Source organism: Dama dama, chromosome 13, assembly GCF_033118175.1.
Source record: "Dama dama isolate Ldn47 chromosome 13, ASM3311817v1, whole genome shotgun sequence".
In the NCBI taxonomy this organism is placed as follows: Eukaryota; Metazoa; Chordata; class Mammalia; order Artiodactyla; family Cervidae; genus Dama; species Dama dama.
In genome coordinates, this window is record NC_083693.1 from 45,908,869 (window position 1) to 45,930,072 (window position 21,204).

Sequence of the window (21,204 nt, forward strand, 5' to 3'; positions counted from 1 at the left end):
AGTATTATGTAAAATACTAATTTTACATTTATCTAAAGTATTCTTGATCTAGTGGTTTTCTGCACAGTATTTGAATCTGTGTTATGTTTACATGTTTTAGATTTCATGAATGTGTTATTTGCAATTGTTTGAGCAATAAAATAAGGAAATTATAAAATATCTTCTGTCAGGATCCTGAGAGCACTATGTATATATAATAATTACAACATTATAAAATTTTAATAAGCAATCATCCACTAGGACAAATTTAGGGAGGAAAAAGTTTCGAATAGTGTTACACAAATGTAAAGAGAATTAATTGTAAACTCAAAAAAAAAAAAAAAAAAAAAAACTCCTGCAAACATGATTAAATGCAAAGCCAAACAGAAATTGAACTGAACACATTTGTCTTTGGGAAAGAAATGATAAAAATGTTTTGGCAGTAAAATGAAATTGCTTATAAGTCATTTCAAAGTAATACTATACCCTGGATGATTTTATTGGTTTTATAACTTTAAAACTGTGACCCAGTGTCTTCTATATGCTTCCTTGTAAAGTTATAATCTAATTATAAAGTGACCAAATATTAAAGAGCTGCTGTGAATCTGCTGCTGCCTCCAAATGTTACTTTTGATGTTTAAAGCTCTTCTAATGAAAATTGCATGCACTAACTATCAATAGGAAAAGATTAAATACTATAGTGCAGTGAAGTGAAGCAGAGATTGGTTTTTCTCCGTGTTAAGATTATGATTGGATTATTGTGAACTTAATATTTGTTCCAAGAGAAAATGCTTTCTTTCTTTAAATATACATTACAATAATTGAATAGACAGAGTTATTCCTGGAAGTTAAGGGGTATTTTAAAACCAATAGAAAACATTGTATATTGCCTCTTCCCTCTATTCTAAATGCCTCTTTTCCTCAACTCCAACTCTGCTGTTATTTACAAAAACACTATACAATGCTCCAAGGGAAAGAAATATGTTTCTCAACTGCATAAATTTATTGGAATTTTTTCTTGTACCTCTGTTTCTATTTAGGGGTGTGTGTGTGTGTGTGGTGTTTGAGTTATTGATGAAAGAGGAGGGACATCTAGGGCTAGGGTCTGGTTGACTTACTTAGCTCGTTACTGTCTTTCATAGCCCATGGGAAAACTGTTTTCTGGTTCTTCACTGTCTCTGTTCCACTCATTCTTCTCCTTCTTTCTACTTTATTCTAGCATCCTTTTCAAGAATGCCACATTCAGTATTCCACTCAGGCCGGTCTTTAGTTTTCCCCTGGGAAATACCTCTCCCTGCTATAAAATCAGATTTTTGTCCTGTATTTTTCTTTTCATGTCTACAGTTCTTATTCCTTAAGGCAAATTTCAGTTCTTCAAAGTTAAGATTCTTACCAAACTCACACTAAAATGTAATGTGAATAATGACTATATTGTCATGTTTAGGAATAATAATCTAATATAAGTCTACTTATGTTTCAAATAAATATGTAATAGGCAATGAAATTTCAGGCAAGTGAATTTAGCTCCCAATAGGATTCTACACTCTGATCATCAGGCTGTGAATATATTATTTAACATGTCAAAAAAGAACTTTGTAGATATAGTTAAATTTCCTAATCAATTGAATTCAAAGGAAGAAGACTGACCAGAAGCAGAGGCCCAATATAATCACATGATCCCTTAAAAACACAAGACAGTGCTCGCTTCGGCAGCACATATACTATAATTGGAACGATACAGAGAAGATTAGCATGGCCCCTGCGCAAGGATGACACGCAAATTCGTGAAGCGTTCCATATTTTTTAAAAGGAAAAAAAAAAAAAAACAAGACAAGGCAGAAAGGGAATTTAGAGAAATCCAAAGCACAAGAAGAATTCAATGTTTCTTTGCTTGAATTTGAACAGAGTAATGTGTCAAGAAAACAGGGACTTCAGTTCTACAACCACAAGAAGCTGAATTTTGTCCACAATCTCATAAGCTAATATGGTGCCTCAGAAGAGAATAGTAGCCCTGACAGATATCCTAATACCTTATCACTGCTGCATCATTCATCCATTTAAAAATACTGCTTGTTAAAATGTAAGCCATTTAAAAATAAATCAAATAAAGCTCTTGTACCTTTGTTTATCTTTTCTAAATCTGTCCCTAATATGTTTTCATGTGCCAGCATTCATATTTGTATCTTCTGTTGTCCAATATTATCCTGGCCAATGTGTTTACTATTCTGTTACAAATAATGAAATATCTAAATGCTAAGTATTTATGCCAGCTAGTAATAGCTAATCTATTTATTTTTCAGCATCTGCATAAACTCTTTCAGAGTGTTGTCACTTCTCTATTTAGCTGGAAAGACTGACAAACACAATCTGAAAAAGAGTAATGTTTTCAGAATGGAGAGTTTCATACCTCCCATCTCCCTGGCTGCATATTTCCAAATTTTATGCCTCATCTGCTAAAATCTCTTTCAACACAAACCCCAACTGTGCAGCTGTGTAAATCATGCATTCCTATGACCAGGTGTGCCAAGGATGACTGTGGAGATACCCCTGTTAAAGTAATCCTTCCACTAGAAGAGACACTGATAACATTGATTTTCGGATGTCGACAGGCTGGATGGCTTAGAAACTGGATAGTTTAAGATAGTTCCAGAATGTTTTCATTTGAAGCATGATTATTATAGCTGTGTGTTATAAAGTTTGGGGACACTAGGAGCACCTTCTCTGTGCTAATAATTGCTGGAGAGCATTGTTCTTTGCAGACTCAGGAATCCTTAATTTGTAGGCTGACTTGGTCTGCTAAGATTTTCCTGTTTTCCTTCTGCTGATGCTGAAAAAATAATAATACAAATCATAGTTTTTTGTCTAACAAGCATCAATTGCTCAACATATTCAAAAGAAGACATTCATTTTTTAATCTATCTCTGTCATCTATCTTATATCTATCTATCATGGAGCTACCCTGCGGCCATCAGTCATTATGCAAGTTGGTTGTTTATTTTTTTAATTTAGTTTTACAGCATGAGTGAGTGAGTGAGTGAAGTCTCTCAGTCGTGTCCAACTCTTGGTGACCCCATGGACTGTAGCATACCAGGCTCCTCTGTCCATGGGATTCTCCAGGCAAGGGTACTGGAAGATCCAGAGGATCTTCCCCACCCAGGGATCGAACCTGGGTCTCCCACATTGCAGGCAGACGCTTTACCATCTGAACCACCATGGAAGACTTAGTTTTACAGCATGACTCTTAAGAAATGGCTACTTGAGAGGAGAGTGAAAAAAGTTGGCTTAAAGCTCAACATTCAGAAAAATAAGATCATGGCATCCAGTCCCATCACTTCGTGGGAAATAGATGAGGAAACAGTGGAAGCAGTGTCAGACTTTAATTTTTTGGGCTCCAAAATCACTGCAGATGGTGATTGCAGCCATGAAATTAAAAGACGCTTACTCCTTGGAAGGAAAGTTATGACCAACCTAGACAGAATATTAAAAAGCAGAGACATTACTTTGCCAACAAAGGTCCATCTAGTCAAGGGTATAGTTTTTTCCAGTGGTCATGTATGGATGTGAGAGTTGGACTATAAAGAAAGCTGAGCACCAAAAAATTGATGCTTTTGAACTGTGGTGTTGGAGGACTCTTGAGAGTCCCTTGGACTGCAAGGAGATCCAACCAGTCCATCCTAAAGGAGATCGGTCCTGGGTGTTCATTGGAAGGACTGATGTTGAAGCTGAAACTCCAATACTTTGGTCACCTGTTGTGAAGAGCCGACTCATTGGAAAAGACCCTGATGCTGGGAGGGATTGGGGGCAGGAGGAGAAGGGGATGACAGAGGATGAGATGGCTGGATGGCATCACCAACTCGATGGATATGCGTTTTAGTAAACTCTGGGAGTTGGTGATGGACAGGGAGGCCTGGCGTGCTGCGATTCATGGGGTTGCAAAGAGTCGGACACGACTGAGCGACTGAACTGAACTGAACTGAACTGATGATGACTACAGTGAAGTAAAGTAACACTGCCTTACTGCCTTGAGAGGAAATCACTGAATTTTATTATAATAGTGTGGTTTATGCTAGTGTTCTCTTTCAATGAAAGGCTAATATGAAAAATGGTGTTAGGGTAATATTTTAAATCATCGTCACAAATCAGTTTATTTCATCAGTTTGATGTTTAGATGTATAATACATAGTTTCCGTTCAAAAGAGCTGAAAAGTAATGTTTTGTTTACTGGATGTTCCAAGCCTATGATGATAGCATCCTTGCTTATGTATCTTTTGTATTTTTACTCTGAACTCCTCAGAAGTTAAAGAGAAATAATAGTTTTCACTGGGAGCTTTGTTGTTTGAAAATAACAAACTTGACACTAGCAAATGGTGAAGTGTTAAGTCAATTGAATGGGGAAGAAATTTAAAACCTTTCATCTCCTTAATACAGGTAATGGGAAATAGATTTGTAAATTAAAATTTGTTGTTGCTTAGATTTTGATTTTACTCAGAAAGTCACTGAATTGCTTTTGAAATTGCAACTTTTAACAACTGCTAAACAGGAGTAACACTATAAATTTCTAATCCATATCAGAGACCAATTGTTGTGTGGATTAATGCAATCATTTCTACCAAGATTTTTGGTATATATTAGATGGGCTGGGTGAACACAAGATAGTGTTGTTGTTTGTCATGAAATTATGATTTGTGTGTGTGTGTGTGTTCAGTTTCTTTTAAATCCCTACTTTTTCATTTTCCTTAGGTTAGTTGCTTGCTGTCTTGATTCAATATTAGCCTAGATTTTTCTGCTGATGTCGATTTCTATTTTTCCACCCACCATCTCTTGAAACACTCCTCGCTCCACAGGCTTCAAAGTGTGGTATTTGGAGGCTTAGAAAAACTTTTGTCTGTGGTTTTAATACAATGAAGAGCACACAAAATTTTAATCATATCCAACAACGTATTGTATAGAAACTTATGCTTAAACTTGTATTGAAAGAAGCTGTTGGTAATTTCTGAAGGTATAATCTCTCAAATTTTATTTTGAGAAATAATTCTAGTATAATGGCTTAGGATTGTACTTTCAGCTTCATATTTATCAACCTACAACTCCTTTATGGCTTATATGGGCTTCCCTTGTGGCTCAGCTGCCGCAATGCAGGAGACCTGGATTTGATCCATGGGTTGGGGTTTGTAAGGGCTTCCCTGTTGACTCAGACAGTAAAGAATCTGTCCACAATGCAGGTGACCTGGGTTCGATCCCTAGGTTGGGAAGATCCCGTGGAGGAGGGCATGGCGACCCACTCCAGTATTCTTGCCTTGGAGAATCCTATGGAGAGAGGAGCCTGGAGGGCTACAGTCCATGGGGTCACAAAGAGTCAGACATGACTCAGTGACTAAGCACAGCATGACTGTTTTGGTCTCTTGATTTATAGTTCATGTTGACAACTAATCAATTGTCCTATTTTAATGTTTTGCTCTTGTTCATATGTCTAAAACTGGCAATTATAGACGACTTCCAATGAAAGTTACAATCCACTTCTAAGATTCTGCACATTGTAATTGGTATAAGTTCAGTTCAGTCGCTCAGTCGGGTCTGACACTTTGTGACCCCAAGGACTGCAGCACGCCAGGCTTCCCTTTCCATCACCAACTCCCTGAACTTACTTGATTCATGTCCATCGAATCAGTGATGCCATCCAACCATCTCATCTTCTGTCGTCCCCTTCTCCTTCTGCCTTCAATCTTTCCCAGTACCAGGGTCTTTTCCAATGAGTCAGTTCTTTGCATCAGATGGCCAAAGTATTGGAGTTATTAAACAATGTATTGTTTTCTATATCCATGTATTTGTCCACTAGTTTTGAAAGTCAGTTAGGGAAGACTGCAATTTCTTATTTTAGTGAACAACTAAGAGGTAATCTTATCTGTTCTTTAAAAAATATTTATTAAGTGCCTTTTGTGTATCTTTACATTTAAGAAAATAATTTTATAATATACACAGTAATATATATGTGTGTGTGTGTGTGTATATATATATATATATATATATACAATTTATGAAAGGATTTATGTTATAGTAACCAAATGTCTTGACTGTGTTTTGTTGTTGTTGTTGTTGTTTGTTTTTAAATTAAGGAGATTACCTGTCAAGCAGAATATTAGAAAATTCTGTTGATAATATGAGTTCCCATTTAAACCTATCTCAGAAAGAAATTGTTCACAGTTTTCATAATCCAAATATCTCCTCACTTCAAATCCAATGTCCTCCCACCATAGTACTATAACCACTCATTTGCAAGGGATGCAGTTATTGTGGAAATGCTGATGTTGTTAGTGTTCCTTTGCTAAACTGGGAGAGATTAAAAGGAGATACTTTTACAACATTTGTTCTTCCTTAGAAAAGATTCCTATGTATCTTTTTATTAATCAAAATAGATGGCAAACATATGGCTTGCTAAATTATGTGATGCACTAAAAATCTCAAGTTATCAAGAATAAACATTAAAGGTGCTATGATTGCATCATAGTTTTGCCATCACTTATGTTCACTTTAAAGCCTAGACTTATTTGCTTAACAGATATATAATTAGAAAAATAATAAAAGAAGCAGAGAATTGAGGCATTCAGTGTTACTGTTTGTGATAGAACCTGTTCTGAGACTGGAACAAATTAGCTCATGTGAGTGTTCTGCCTAAATTTATATACATTAGTATTTAACATGAACATGACATGCAATAATAAATATCATGCTTCCTTAAGATAATAAGGATGATGATGACTATGATGATTTGTTAGTATTTGGTACTGATAAAATTTGAAATGTAGCTTAGAAGTCATCTAATCCAACCTCTCAGACACTGCAGTCTCTGATAGCTCAGATATTTTTTATTTTTTTCTTGGCCATTTCTGTAAATGGGAACTCACTATCTGCAGACAAAGAATAGCATCTTGTTTTAAATACGTATTGAGGTAAAAGGCATGCCCTCAAATCTCATCACTTTACAAAAAAATTCTTCCCATTGAGAAAATTTTACAATTATTATATGTGCAAAAAAATGATTAAACTAAAAAGGACTTAAACAGCTAGAGTAATATTATCTGTCTTGTATATTTTCTATTTTACATAAGACCCAAAATGTGGTGAAGAATGATTCTCAGTGATTCTATAATGATACCAATTTTTATTTTTATTATATAGTTCTCTGTTTTATAACTAACCATGGCATAGAACTGTAAACTAAATACCAAGGTAATCTTTTACTGTGTTCTTCTCTGTCTTGGAATTGTCTATTTTTCATTTTGTTTGCTATTTTGAATATAATGTTCATTTAGAGAAGATTCAGTAAGTTTATCCTTTCTTTTTCTTGTACTGAAAAAAAGCTAAGATATGCCTTTTTGTTCTCCTGACTTTGCAAATACTTGTTGACTTATTCTGTAGCATAAAAATTCATTTCGGCTTCTGATTTTGTGTTCAGATGACATGAAATGACTTCAGAAGTTTTAGATTCTTCCTAAGATGGGCCTGAATCTAGTACTAACTGTGTCAAGCTATTTTTCTTTTTTCTATGACATGTGTTTTTGTCAATAACTTGACTCATTTTTATTGTAAACTTCATTTTAAAATGGCTAACTACAACTTGGCAAGATTGGTGCCTTGATTTTATGCACATATCTAAATTGCCAAAGCAGAAATTACCTTAGGAAAGAGCAAAATGAAGAAATCCTATTCACTTCAGCTCAGTCGCTCAGTCGTGTCCGACTCTTTGCAACCCCATGAATCGCAGCACGCCAGGCCTCCCTGTCCATCACCAACTCCCAGAGTTTACTAAAACGCATATCCATCGAGTTGGTGATGCCATCCAGCCATCTCATCCTCTGTCATCCCCTTCTCCTCCTGCCCCCAATCCCTCCCAGCATCAGGGTCTTTTCCAATGAGTCGGCTCTTCACAACAGGTGACCAAAGTATTGGAGTTTCAGTTTCAACATCAGTCCTTCCAATGAACACCCAGGACCGATCTCCTTTAGGATGGACTGGTTGGATCTCCTTGCAGTCCAAGGGACTCTCAAGAGTCCTCCAACACCACAGTTCAAAAGCATCAATTTTTTGGTGCTCAGCTTTCTTTATAGTCCAACTCTCACATCCATACATGACCACTGGAAAAAACTATACCCTTGACTAGATGGACCTTTGTTGGCAAAGTAATGTCTCTGCTTTTTAATATTCTGTCTAGGTTGGTCATAACTTTCCTTCCAAGGAGTAAGTGTCTTTTAATTTCATGGCTGCAATCACCATCTGCAGTGATTTTGGAGCCCAAAAAATAAAGTCAGCCACTGTTTCCCCATCTGTATGCCATGAAGTGATGGCACCGGATGCCATGATCTTATTTTTCTGAATGTTGAGCTTTAAGCCAATTTTTTCACTCTCCTCTTTCACTTTTATCAAGAAGCTCTTTAGTTCTTCTTTACTTTCTGCCATAAGGGTGGTGTCATTTGCATATCTGAGGTTATTGATATTTCTCCCAGCAATCTTGATTCCAGCTTGTGCTTCTTCCAGCCCAGCATTTCTCATGATGTACTCTGCATATAAGTTAATAAGCAGGGTGATAATATACAGCCTTGATACCCCTTTTCCTATTTGGAACCAGTCTGTTGGTCCATGTCCAGTTCTAACTGTTGCTTCCTGACCTGCATATGGGTTTCTCAAGATCCCATTAGGAGGCGCTACTCTAAATACACCCAGTCACATGCTATCTTTGAACCATGACAAATTCTTGGCCTCTGATTGCCACACCTAAAGATTCTTCAATTTTTTCTTTCTGCAAAGACATAGGAATCATATTAGGTACCAGATAGTTGAGCCTCAACCCCACTCCTTCCTTTTGATGGGTAGCAGTGTTTCCTTGGCTATATCTTCATCTGCAAGTAATTTCAAGCCTGGCTATTATTTATTAATTTCACTTATTAAGATAACCATGGTTGAACATTGGTTTATAACTCTTTAATGTTTAAGCAGAAAAAATTTCTCAATCATGTCTACTAAGGAGCAAAGAAGGCACAAGATTGTGTAAAATCTCTAACTTTCCTTTGTTTTTCCATCAGAATATTCTTTTTTGCCTTTCATGTGCAATCTTGTTTATTGTATTAGGATCTCTTCATTTTCGGCAATAAACCAACACAGAACATTGCCCCTTAACCCTGTCTGCTTCCCATATCAGAGTGACTAGCTTGTATTTATACCACACATCATCAGTGCCTATCTCAGTTAGGGATGACCTACACAGTAAACACCTTGAAGGACAAGGGAATAATAATCTCACTGTTTCCCCATGAGTAACATCAAAGCCACAGTCTTTTTTGGCTTCCAGAATTCTCAGGGAACATTTTTTCCTAAATCTTGTCATAGCAACTTACTTATTTACAGCTGTTTACTGGAGGCTTTTTGGCACAGTGCTTTTACTCAGCTCTGGTCACTTTTTTTCCCTTTCAACTGACTCTGTTAAACCCATATGTCTTAGAGGTTTGCAGCCACTGACTTTCTGTGCATCAAAAATCCAAATTTAACTTATCTAATCATCTCATATCCTCTGCCACCCCCTTCTCCTCCATCTCCATGGTTATTCCTTATGTGCAGTTTTGGTTCTAAGGGTTCAACCAACTACTTACTGTTTAGTACTCTAGTAATTACTGTTGTAAAAAATCCATATACAAGTAGGCCCATGCCATTCAAACCCATGTTGTTCAATTTTCAATGGTATGTATATAATCTACTTGGCACTTCTTTACTAACTGACCAGACTTCCGAAGTGGCTCAGTGGTAAAGAATCTGCCTGCAATGCAAGAGATGCAGGTTTTATCCCTAGGTGGGGAAGATCCCCTGGAAAAGGGCATGGCAACCCTCTCCAGTATGCTTGCCTGGAGAATCCCATGGACAGAGGAGTCTGGTGGACTACAGTCCATAGGGTTGCAACGAGTCAGACACAAGTGAAGTGACTGAGCACACATGCACTAATTGACCATTGTATTGACAAGGATACATACAGTTTATTAGCTAGTCTGAAAGTTGACATCCTAATGTTGAATCTTCACAGTTTAACACATTTTGCTTCTAACCATTTATGATACCTTCACACTTTTCCCTATACAGTATACTTATGATATGTGAAAAAAAGTGAAAGTGTTAGTCACTCAGTCATGTCCTACTCTTGGCAACGCTATGGACTGTAGCCCAGTCCATAGCCACCAGGGACTGTAGCCACCAGACTCCTCTGCCCATTGAATTCTCCAGGCAGAATACTAGAATGGGTAGCCACAATTATGATATAGTCATATCCAATTTAGTTTATGAATGTGAAGTAGATATATTTTGGTCATACTCTGTAAAAATTTGTTTGAGTGATCTTGATGGAATCATCTATATTGGATATATCATCTATATTAATTTTTATCTTTAGAGGTTCTTCAAAATAGACTTGAGATGGGTTGCCTTACATGAATTACAATAAGTGCCTTATCTTTGTTTCTGTTCTCCCTCTGTTTCGGAATGTAATTCATTTTGCAGTAGGATATGCATCTATTTTAAAAATTCATTAAAAGCTTATTCTTACCTCCTACTGAATATGCCCCAAACTAACTGTTTATTTGATGATTACCTTATTACTTGGAAAAATGTCCATTTCTCTGAAAAAAATCCCCTTTTTAAATGTATCAAGTTAGATTGTTCTGGTTTACCTTTTCAAATAGACTTTAATTTTTAGAACCCTTTTACATTCACATGAAAATTAAATGGAAAGTATAGAGAGTTCCCATACACTATCTTCCCTCTCAGCACCCCAGGCCCACTTCTCCACTATCACCTTTCTCCACTAGGTAGGCACAATTGTTACAACAGATGAACGGCACTGACAAATTATTGCTATCCAAGGTTCGTAGTTTATATTAGGGTTTTTCTTGGTGTTTTTCACTCCATTGTTTTTTTTCAGTCACTAAGTCATGTCTGACTGTGACCCCATGGACTGCAGCATGCCAGGCTACTCTGTCCTCAGTGTCTCCCAGAGTTTGCTCAAATTCATGTCCACTGAGTGAAGAATGATGCTATCTAATCATCTCATCCTCTGCCACTCCCTCTTCCTCCTGTCTTCAATCTTTCTGAGCAGCAGGGCCTTTTCCATTGAGTTAGTTCTTCCCATCATGTGGCCAAAGTATTAGAGCCTCAGCTTTAGCATCAGTCCTTCCAATCAATATACAGGGTTGATTTATTTTAGGATTGATTAGTTTGATCTCCTTTCTGTCCAAGGAATTCTCAAGAGTCTTCGCCAGCACCGTCAATTCTTCAGCACTCAGCCTTCTTTATGGTCCGATTCTCATACCAGTACATGAATACTGGAAAAATCCTAGCTTTGACTATATGGACCTTTGTCAGCAAAATGATGTCTCTGCTTTTTAATTCACTGTCAAGATTTGTCATAGCTTTTCTTCCAAGGAGCAAGCATATTTTAATGTTATGAGTGGAGTCACTATCCACAGTGATTTTGAAGCCCAGGAAATTAAATTCTGTCACTGTTTCCACTCCCCAGCCCCTCCTATTTGCCATGAAGTGATGGGACCAGATGCCATGATCTTAGTTTTTTGAATGTTGAGTTTCAAGCCAGCTTTTTCACTCTCCTCGTTCACCCTCATCAAGAGGCTCTAGTTCCTCTTTGCTTTTTTACTTTAGAGTGATATCATTTCTGAGGTTGTTGATATTTCTCCCAGCAATCTTGATTCGAGCGTGGGATTCATCCAACCCGACATTTCTTATGAGGTACTCTGCATATAAGTTAAATAAGCAGCGTGACAATATACTGCCTTGTTGTACTCCCCTTCCCCAATTTTGAACCAGTTAGTTGTTCCATGTCTGGTTCTAACTGTTATTCTTGACCTGTATTCAGGTTCCTCAGGAGACAAGTAGAGTGGTCTGGTATTCTCATTTCTTTAAGAATTTTCCACAATTTGTTGTGATCTACATAGTCAAGGCTTCACCATAGTCAATGAAGCAGAAAATTAATGTTCTTTCTGGAACTCCCTTGCTTTCTCCATGATCCATGTACATTCTATGGGTATTAACAAATGTATAACTACATATATCCACCATCATAGTATCATACAAAATAGTTTCTCATTCTAAAAATTCTATGTGCTCTGCCTATTTATCCCTTCTTCTCCCCTAATTCCTGGAAACCACTAATTCTTTTATTGTCTCCATAGTTTTGCCTTTTCGCAACTGTCAGAAAACTCAAACAATACAGTATATAGCCTTTCAGATTGGCTTCTTTCATGAGTAATATGCATTTCAGATTTCTCCATGTATTTTTATGGCTTGATAGCTCATTTATTTTTAGCACTCAATATTATTCCATCATCTAGAGGTAGCCTAGTTTATTTATACATTCACCTATTGAAGGACATTTTGGTTGCTTCTAGTTTTGGGCAATGATGAATAAAGCTAATGTAAACATCTGTGTGCAGATTATTGTGTGACATAAGTTTTCAACTTATTTGCATAAATACCAAGGGGTGTAATTGCCAGATCATATATTAAGTGTATATGTATATTCCAAAATGACTCTGCAATATGCATTCTCACTATCAGTGAATGAGAGTTCCTATTGCTCTATATCACCTCTGCCATTTTGTGCTGTTAATGTTTGGACTTTTGTCATCCTAATAGGTGTTTGTTGGTATCTCATTGGTGTTTTAACTTTCATTTCTCTGATGACATATGATGTTGAACATATTTTTGTATACTTATCTGTCATTTATGTATCTTCTTTGGTAAGGTGTCTGTTAAGGCTTTTGATCCTTTTTCTAAAATCAGTTTGTTTTTTACGGTTGAGTGTTAAGAGTCTTTTGTGTTGGATTGGTCAAAAAGTTCGTTTGGGTTTTTTTTTTTTTTTCTTTTTCCATGAAATATGGTGGAAAAACCCAAGCAAACTTTTTAGCCAACCCAGGACATTTAGAATAACAGTCCTTTATCAAACTTATCTCTTGTAAATATTTTCTCCCAGTCTGTGGCTTATCTTCTCATTTACTTTGTAGTGTCTCTCACAGAATGGCAGATTTTTATTTTAATTAAGTCCAACTTATCAATTATTTATTTTATTGATTGTACTTTAGATGCAGTATCTAAAATATCCTTACTCAACCCAAGGTCATCTATATTTCCTCCTACCTTATCTTCTGGGAGTTTTGTAATTTTCTGTTTTACATTTAGATCTATGTTGTAAATGGTATAAAGTCTGTCTAAATTCACCTTTTAGCATGTGGATATTTACATGTTTCAGCACCATTTGTTAAAAAGACCATATTTTCTCCATTGTATTGTGTTTCCTCCTTTGTCAAAGATCAGTATTTTACTTGAAATAGTGTAATGATTGGTCCATTTCACCTGCCTTCACTAATCAAGGTCATTTGAAGACTTGCATGTGTGCCAGGTGGCAACTAGCCTAAGCAGTAAGACATTTGCCCAAGTTGTTTTCCAGAAGTTTGGAGTCAGCTGCATCTATCTCGAGATGAGTTGATTGAGACGGGATAGGACCACAGACCACTGACCCTTCAACTGCGCATGCTGGGTGGCCTTTTGACCATGCAGAGACCTGTAACTCAGGTATGTCTGTGTGTGGAATGATTCCTATACCTTTTCGCACACCTCAGCTCACCCTGCTTCTTTATTTATTATCCATAAGAGCCCTGAACTCCTTACTTTCAGGGAAGCAGACTCGAGACTAGTTCTCCAGTCTCCTTGACCTTGGGGATAAACCCTCTTTGCTGTAAACCTCCGGAGAAGGCAATGGCACCCCACTCCAGTACTCTTGCCTGGAAAATCCCATGGACAGAGGAGCCTGGTAGGCTGTGGTCCATGAGGTTTCTAAGAGTCGGACACGACTGAGCGACTTCACTTTACTTTTCCCTTTCATGCATTGGAGAAGGAAATGGCAACCCACTCCAGTGTTCTTGCCTGGAGAATCGCAGGGACGGGGGAGCCTGGTGGGCTGCATTCTATGGGGTCGCACAGAGTCGGACACGGCTGAAGTGACTTAGCGGCGGTGACGGCGGCTGTAAACTTCAGTGTCTTGACTTGTGTTTTGACTTGCTGTGCATTGGACAAAACCAATCTGGTTTGGTAACATGCTTTTTTTATTGTTTCTTGTTGTTTGTTTTTTGTATTCAAAACACTATTGTGTTTTGCATGCATTTTTTTAATGGTCTAAACTTTAAACTTGCTACTGCATTAGCAGTAACTAACCAAACAGAAACAATTCTGCTTACTAGCTTTTTAGAATTTCCTTCTAAATTCATGGATCTTTTAGGTTCAGTATAGCATCTAATGAATGGAAATAGAAGCTAACTATGCCTAAAAGGAGAAGAGTTCTCATATTTTAGTAAAGATGCAAATATTGATCACTGTTTTGAAGAAACAGTTAGTATTTCTGAGTTGAAACTATAAAATAACCTGAAAATGTTGAATGTTTGATACTGAAGAATGAACTTAAAAATGATGAGGATCACTGAGTTTTCATACCATGGTGGTGGGGGTGGGGGTAGGCCTCTTTCTCTGCATGCATTTTAAACTGGCAGTGGAAGACCAAACATATTTTGTATTTTGATATCATTTGATATGAAATGCTTATTCGACACTGCACCAGTAAACTAAATGTGGTAATTTCAGTCAAAGTTAACAATGCCAGATATGGTGTTGGGAACAGAGAAAGTGACAGACAGAATGTATTTGCAAGACTGTTAAAAGTAAAAATTGTGAAATATGATGTGGAAAAAGATTGTCTAAGAGTCAACAGACAGGTTCTAGAACCATGTGGCTGTCACTTGAAAGTATCTGTTTTATTCAACGTAAGTTGGAGAGTGAATAAGTAGTTGTTTTTTCTTCTTCAGCTTTTAAAATTCTAAACTTCTAGTACAAGTTGAACACAATTCTGGGTTAATCTAGTTCAACTCAGCAGCTTTAGTGACTAATTTAAATATGTGTTTCCTTAAAACTACATGCTTTTAATAAAAATATGTGTAAGAAATTTAAACTTCAAATTTTTCCACTATTTTTTCTTTTAAAGGTAAATCATTAATAAACACATACAAGTGATTCTAATGATTTGAATTTTCTACAAATTTCTGAGTTTATATTTGGTATTTGTTTTGGAAATCCAATTCAAGTACTTGGAATTATAGGATTTTAGTATTAATAGGAACATTTTAATTCCATGCCATCCCAGCCTTAATTTAGGAAACAATAAACTGTGGTCCAGAGAATATAAATGGTTTGTACAGTGTCACATAGCTAATTTATGGAAAAGTTGGAAGAACAAACTAGATTTCCTGATCTTCAGCCCAGTGACCTTTCTACAGTAAGCTTAAAGTCCTTAGCAATTAGTATTGGTTCAATAATCCATTGATAAGACATTTAATTCTTTATTTGACAGAAATAAGTTTTGACACACATTAATTCATTTTATCCTTTCAACATCCCTGAAGGTTATTATCATTCTCATTTTTATACACACATTAGAACAGATTAAGTATTATGCCCAAGGTCATATAACTAATAAGGAATGAGGTATGAATTTGGAGAATCACTTTTGCCTGACTCCAGATCCTAACCACTTTCAAGGCATTAAGTTAACTTCTTTAAGTTTCCACTGAATATTAATATAATAATTGTTCTGAAGGGCACCTTAGTATGTCTTTCAAATTAGTCTTTATCAGGGCTTAGTAATAATCCAAATTTATCCAAATTTATGGTTATTTTCTGGTACTGCTCTATTGTGAGTCTTTCCTTAAAGTGAGGCTGACATTAGGATATGTGCAATAATAAATGGGATAAATAGGGTGCATATATCTTTATTAACTAACCATTATGGTTGATTAGAAGTAATTCACTCATTATTTCATGCTTTGAACATATTTTTAGTGTATTTGGGTGTTTGCATACACATATGAGAATTGTTCTGATCATCTTAGTTTCATCCTATCAAGATGGTCTTAAACGCTGATCCAAAGTCCAATGTATAACTTTTCTGAGAATCTTAGAACCAACTTTCAGAATAAAAAGTTGTCACTAGAGGTTTCCCAATGCCTTTCTACTGCATTTCTGAATTAACAACAAATGCAGATTTGTGTTTGATGGCTCTTTTATAGCTGCATGCAGCTGGAGAAAAACCAACTGCCAAGGGAACTCAATTTTCTTTATCATCAATTTGACATTGGTTAACAGATGGCTTCTGGATACCATGGTAGTCTTCTTAATTTGTCTTTTTATGTAGTGCTGCAAATACCCTTGGTTAATTGCCTGATTATTACATTTAATTCTTTGTCAACAATATACCTCATTGTTTTGGAACATATCCTAGGAGATAGGTTATAAAAGGCAGATATTTGAGTGTTGAACTGCAACCATGCATTTGAAACATAAAGCAGGATACCTAAAGGAAGGCAAATATATTCAAATATTCCCATCTTAAAATACAAGATGCTTTCTCTGAATTATTCCATTTCTCCAGAATACTGTGGAGTCTCAAGAGCTGATGTAATACAAAAGATAGGAGAAAGGAGACCTAAAAAAAAAAACAAAAAACAAATTGAAAACAAATTCAGAGACACTTTAAGATAAAACATCTTTCCAATTGAACATTAACCTAAGGTTAACTGCAACTGAAGTCATTTTTTTCTTTTTTTAGAATTTAAGTAGAATTTAAATGTTACACCTGGGAGAGTGAAAATTTTTCTACTGTTTCAAAGGGTATGTAAAAATCAGCTTACAGCTGATTGAATCTTTGGCATTGCTTAAAATGCAAATGCAAAACCTTTCTCTGACTACTTCAAAAATTCAAAGAAATGAACAAACTTTTAAAAAGTTTGAGAGAGCTGATTTAATCAGAAAATATTGCACACAATATTACATATACATGCATTCTTGTACATATACAAAGAGGACTATTCAATACATGATGAGAATTCATTGATCATTATAGTATTACCCTAGGTTCCTTATGTTGTCCATTATGACAGTGGTGTATTGACTTCCCAAACATACCACTTAAAATAATTATTAATTTTTTTCTTAGCTTTTTACTTTCATTTATTCATTGTTAAATAGTAAGGCTAAAAGCTTTCTCAAAAAATGACACAGAATTATACTTTCACTTGCTATTTACTTTAACAAGATAAATTACTCATTTACTTCTTTACACATTTAAATAGATTCAAAAAATGAACTCAATGAAATCAGAAAACCCTCAAAATAGTACTTTGCTGCCATTATGATAGAAGATTAAAACTATAACTAATAGTGAATATTCTGTTGAAGTTTGTGTTGCCACCCATGGGAAAAGAAAGTTCTTAGCAATTAGTCTAAAATGTAGACTGTTGCCAATTATGAAAATATTTGAAACTTCTAAGTGGATTTTATTACCATTTAATTGCCAAATAAAGGTCCATTTGGAGAAAGCTGTAAGTTATTCAGCTGATCCTTAGAAAACCCAGATTTAGCAATTGAGCTACATAAACTACAATGATCATTTCTAAGGAATGTATTCAATATCAAAGTTGTGTATTTGCAATTAAGTAATTAAAAATAATACAAAGTGGATTCACATATGTGAAATCTTAAGAGTTAATTTAATAATGCTTCTGTTGTGTTCACATCCCTTTCTTTTCACTTCTGCCCTTTTAACATATACCATCTTGTTCAAAGTGACAAGCAGATGAAACTAGTTATTAGCCTCTAGCCTTCTAATATAATAATGTAGTAGAATGAAAAGAGAAAAACCTTCACTAGAAGAAGTCTTTGGTTAAATTTCATGTTCTAATACTTGCTACTTGTGTCACACAAGAAAAATAATCTTCAGAAAATAGCACTGGTAATACCTATTTTACAGGAATGTTGTAAGAAATACTGTATGTAAATATTTTATAGTGCTTAGCAGAGTACAAAATTGAGTCTCAATAAATATTTTCTTTCCTTTCAAAATATAGTCTGTCAACAAGATCAAGAAAAACTGAGTCAAAATTCACCCTGTGACTTTCTTTTAATCAATAAAATATGGGAAAAGTAATGAGCTCATTGATGATTATGTTATATAAGACTTCCTTGCTGGTTTTGAAGAAGTAAATAACCATTTTGGGAGGCTTAGTTGGCAAGGACCTAAGGGAGGCCTTCAGGAGGTAAAGGCACCTTCAAACCAAGAGGGAGCAAGAAGTCAAGGCCCTTAGTTTATAATCACAAGAAAATGAAGTCCTCTGTCAATTCTAGTGACTCTGAGGCAGAGTCTTCCCTGTTCTATCCTCCACATGAGAATCCAGCCTTGACCATTATATTAATAGCATTCTTCCCAAGAACCCAGTTAAGATATAAATAGATTCCGGACTCAAAGACACTATGGAATAATAAATTTATGTCTTATAAGCTGCTAAATTTATGCTAACTTGTTATGCAGCAATAGAAAAACTGATCTAGTAAATTCCCTTGGCTAAGTTCTGTTTTTTTCCTTGTTTTGTATTTCTTTAAAACATATGAAAACAAATTTAGGAATCTGAACTTTTAGAAACTGTTCAAATCACACTGCTTTATACAATGTATCACTCTACACACATATATCACCTTCATCATACTCCCCAGAGGCAGTCACCATTTACTGCTTCACATTTTTACCTCTGGTGAAATAATCTTCCAAATTCATAAATCTATATGGCAATTTAAAATTATTTTAAACTTTTTTCTAATATTTGTCATGTACAAAAAGAAAATGTTTATTGATCCTTGGTTTCAGAGAGATTTGAAAGCTAATGCAAGGAACTACTGTACTATGTAATATTATGTCTTAAATTTCATGGACAATCTGTGATCTGAAAAAAAAGGGAAGCAATGAGAGTCAGTAGAAAACTATTTTAAGAAAGTTAGATTCTTATGCAGTATTGCTGCCAACTGGCCATGTATTACAGAAACTACTTCTTGTCTCTATACCTTTAATTTACACAATTCAGATTTCAAGCTATGTTTTATAGATATAAGCATTTTATGATTTGTGAGTGTTTTATCATTCATAATGGGGCCAGGTGGTTTTCAAACCTGACTGATCACAAAAATCATACTCAATGTGTATTATTACTCTTATTGTTGTTGTTATTATTTTCATCATTATCATCAACTAGTTATCATTTCTGGACATTATGAATCTGTAAATTTGGGATGTGTTTATGGAATCTGTGTTGCAATAACTTCACAGATTATTATGATCAACTTGATTGGGAAACAATTTAGATATTTCATTTGTACACATATAATACTATAATAGCCTGTACCATCTCATCCATCGGAAGGCAGACAGAAGATGCAAGAAGTCAAGTCCACAGCCTCCAGAACAAAAACCACGATCATAGAAAGCTAACCAAAATTATCACATGGATCAAAGCCTCGTGTAACTCATGAAGCTATGAGCCACGCCATGCAGGGCCACCCAAGGTGGACGGGTCATGTTAGAGAGTTCTGACAAAATATGATCCACTGGAGAAGGGAACGGCCAACCACTCCAGTATTCTTGCCTCAAAAACGCCATGTATAGTACGAAAAGGCAAAGAGATATGACACCAGTAAATGAGACCTCCCAGATCGAGAGGTATCCGATATGCTATGGGGGAAAAACAGGGAAATAGCTCCAGGAAGAATGAAGAGGCTGGACCAAAGCCAACGTGATGTTCAGTTATGAATGTGTCTGCTGGTGAAGGTAAAGTCTGATGCTATAAAGAACAGTATTGTGTAGGGACCTGGAATATAAGGTCCATGAATCAAGGTAAACTGGATGTGGTCAACCAGGAGATGGCAAGATTGAACATCAACATCTTAGGAATCAGAGAATTAAAGTGGACAGGAATTTAATTCAGATGACCATCATATCTATTACTCTGGGCTAGAATCCCTTAGAAGAAATGGAGTAGCCCTCATAGTCAACAGAAGAGTCTGAAGTGCAGTCCTTGGGTACAATCTCAGAAACAACAGAATGTCTCAATTCGTTTTCAAGGCAAACCATTCAATATCAGAGAAATCCAAGTCAGTGTGCCAACCACTAATGCTGAAGAAGATGAAGGTTCTGTTATGACCTACAAGGCCTTATAAAACTAACACCAAAAAAAAAAAAAAAAAAAGATGTCCTTCATCTTCTCATCATAGGAGATTGGAATGCAAAAGGAGGAAGTCAAGAGATATCTGCAGTAACAGGCAAGTTTGGCCTTGAAGTAGAAAATGAAGCACAGCAAAGGCTAACAGAATTTTTCCAAGAGAACATGCTGGTCATAGCAAACACACTCTCCCGACAACACAACTGACAACTTTGCACATGGACATCACAAGATGGTCAATACCGAAATCAGATTGATTACATTCTCTGAAGATGGAGAAGCTCTATACAGTCAGCAGAAACAAGACCTGGAGCTGACTGTGGCACAGATCATGAGCTCCTTATTCTAAAACTCAGGCTTAAATAGAAGAAGACAGGGAAAACCACTAGACTATTCAGATATGACCTAAATTAAATCCCTTATGACTATATGGGGAGGTGACAAACAGATTCAAGGGATCAGATCTAATAGACAGTGCCTAAAGAGCTATAGATGGAGATTTTTTGTAAAGGAGGTAGTGACCAAAACCATCCCAAAGAAAAAGAAATGCAAGAAGCAAAATGGTTATCTGAGGAGGCCTTACAAATAACCGAGAAAGGAAGAAAAGTGAAAGGAGAAAGGGAAAGATATACCCAACTAAATGTAAAGTTCCAGAGAATAGTGAGGAGAGATAAGAAAGTCCTCATAAGTGAACAATGCAAAGAAGTAGAGGAGAACAATAGAATGGGAAAGACTACAGATTTCAAGAAAATTAGCGATACCAAAGGAACATTTCATGCAAAGATGGGCACAATAAAGGACCGAAATTGCAAGGACATAACAGAGGAGAAGAGATTAAAAGGTGGCAAGAATACACAGAAGAACTGTACAAAGAAGGTCCTAATGACCAGGATGATCATGATGGTGTGGTCATTCACCTAGAGCCAAACATCACTGAGTGTAAAATCAAGTGGACCTTAGGAAGTGTTAGCATGAACAAAGCTAGCAGAGGTGATGGAATTTTAGCTGAGCTACTCCAAATCCTAAAAGATGATGCTGTTAAAGTGCTACACTCAATATGGCAGCAAATTTGGAAAACTCAGTAATTGCC

At 36.0% G+C, this 21,204-nt stretch overlaps 1 non-coding gene across 1 annotated transcript; it reads left to right on the forward strand.

Moving 5' to 3' along the window:
• The first annotated feature begins 1,676 nt into the window (after positions 1-1,676).
• Positions 1,677-1,783, forward strand: LOC133068753 (U6 spliceosomal RNA). The gene has a single exon (XR_009695700.1). It is a non-coding gene; the product is annotated as a U6 spliceosomal RNA (small nuclear RNA).
• The last annotated feature ends 19,421 nt before the right edge of the window (positions 1,784-21,204 follow it).